Here is a 2,717-nt window from a genome sequence, read left to right as displayed (position 1 = left end):
GAACTATGTGGATAGACTTTTCTGAATGGGCTAAAAACATGAACATATTTGTGTCCCATGTGAATACACACCAGAGGGTGACTTCGACTAAGGAAGGTTTTAATAATGAAGTGGATAAGATGACCCATTCTGTAGATACCAGTCAGCCTCTTTCCCCAGCCACTCATGTCATTGCCCAATGGGCTCATGACCAAAGTGGCCATGATGGTAGGGATGGAGGTTATGCATGGGCTCAGCAACATGGACTTCCACTCACCAAGGCTGACTTGGCTACAGCCACTCCTGAGTGCCCAATCTGCCAGCAGCAGAGACCCACACTCAGCCCCCAATATGGCACCATTCCCTGAGGTGACCAGCCAGCTACATGGTGGCAGGTTGATTGCATTGGACCACTCCCTTCATGGAAGGGGCAGTGATTTGTTCTAATTGGAATAGACACATACTCTGGATATGGGTTTGCTTTCCCTCCATGCAGTGCTTATGCCAAAACTACCATCCGTGGGCTTACAGAATGCCTTATCCATCCTCATGGTATTCCACACAGCATTGCTTCTGATCAAGGAACACACTTCACAGCAAATGAAATGTGGGAAAGGGCACATGCTCATGGAATTCTCTGGTCTTACCATGTTCCCCATCATCCAGAAGCAGCCGGATTGATAGAACGGTGGAATGGCCTTTTGAAAACTCAATTAAGGTGCCAACTACGTGGCAATACCTTGAAAGGCTGGGGTAATGTTCTCCAGAAAGCCGTGTATGCTCTGAATCAGCATCCGCTGTATGGTGCTATTTCTCCCATAGCCAGGATCCATGGGTCCAGGCACCAAGGGGTGGAAATGGGAGTGGCACCACTCACTATTACTCCTAGTGATCCACTAGGAAAATTTTTGCTTCCTGTCCCTGCAACCCTGAGCTCTGCTGGTCTACAAGTTTTAGTTCCAGAAGGGTGAGTGCTTCCACCAGGAGAAACAACAATGATTCCATTGAACTGGAATCTAAGACTGCCACCTGGTCACTTTGGGCTACTCATGCCTCTGGATCAACAAGCCAAGAAGGGGATTGCATTACTGGCTGGGGTGATTGACCCTGACTATCAAGGGAAATAGGACTACAACTACACAATGGAGGTAAAGAAGAGTTTTCTTGGAATATAGGAGATCCCCTAGGGCGTTTTTTAATACTACCATGCCCTGTGATTAAAATCAATGGAAAACTACAACAACCCAATCCAGGCAGGACTCCCAATGGCTCTGAAACTTCAGGAATGAAGGTTTAGGTCACCCCACCAGGCAAAGAACCACGGCCAGCTGAAGCGCTGGCTGAGGGTAAAGGGAACATGGAATGGGTAGCGGAAGAAGGTAGTGATAAATATGAACTACGACCACATGATCAGTTACAGAAACGAGTACTGTGATGCTGTTTTGTTCATGTTATAGTATTTAAGTTGTAAGATATCAAGTTTAAGAATGAATATTACCCAAGGACTTGCACCCTATTCTGGAGAGAGTTAATGTGTTTCCAGTTATATGCAGGACAGTTGAGTATTGTTAGGTGAAAGAGAAAGAAATGTGCATTTTAATGTTTTTTATTTAGAAATTAGGTATGGTTTAAGGTGATATATATAGTTGCCAAGCTGACAAAGGGTGGACTATCATGGTCAGCTTCATGTGTCAACTTGGCCAAGTGGTGGTACCTGTTTGTCTGGTTGGGCAAGTGCTGGCCTGTCTGTTGAGATGAGGACATTTCATAGAATTAGATCATGATCACATCAGCTGCATCCACTGCTGATTCCATTTATAATTAGCCAACGGGAGTGTCTTCTGCAATGAGTGAGGCTCAGCCTAATCACTGGAAGCCTTTTAAGGAGGATTCAGAAAAGACAGGCTCTCTTCCTGCTTCAGCTGACGAGCCTCTCCCATGGAGTTCGTCCAGACCCTCCATCGAAATCGTCGGCTTCACAGCCTGTCCTGCGGATTTTGGACTCTGTGTTCCTGTGGTCTCGTGAGACACTTTTATAAATTATATATTTGCGAGTGTTCCCTATTGATTCTGTTTCTCTAGAGAACCCTAACTAATACAGGTTGGTAGGTAGATACCATGTATATAAAATTGAGAACACAGATATGGGGATCTAGAAAGTTTATGACCTACCCATGATTTATGAACAAAATTACTACAGAGCCAGAAAAGGAAGAGAAAACGCCATGACATAGACACACAAAGAAACCTTAACTATTGAATTTGAGCTGAAGAATGGAAAACAAGTGGAAAGAAATAGTCCATTTGACTTTGACACTTGTGATGCTCTTTCCATAGGCACAGATCTAATGTCATAGGATTCTATTCCTTTTTCTCTGAAATCAAAACACTGCTTGATTTAACTGTGAATAATATTTACATAATTGTAATATTGTTAATAGTTTTCCTTATTGGTTTTCAATTTATAGAATACATCTATAGACATAACATGGTGCACTTAGTATTATAGAACCAATATAAATGTTATAAAACTTGACAATGTTAAAATAAAGAAGTATCTTATCAAATAAGTAATTATCTGATATATTAAAATAAGACATATACCAGGAGGGTGCTCCCGTTGTCTCTATAAATTGATGAATGTTCAGCCTAGTGGGTGCTGTCCCATTAGCACTCTTTCTTCTACATTGCTGGGTCAAGCCCATGAGTGGTTCGCAATGAAAAAGTAGAGGTGGGCA

The sequence above is a fragment of the Tamandua tetradactyla genome, chromosome 4 (assembly GCF_023851605.1).
Source record: "Tamandua tetradactyla isolate mTamTet1 chromosome 4, mTamTet1.pri, whole genome shotgun sequence".
Taxonomy (NCBI): domain Eukaryota; kingdom Metazoa; phylum Chordata; class Mammalia; order Pilosa; family Myrmecophagidae; genus Tamandua; species Tamandua tetradactyla.
Note: the sequence above shows the minus strand (reverse complement) of the source record.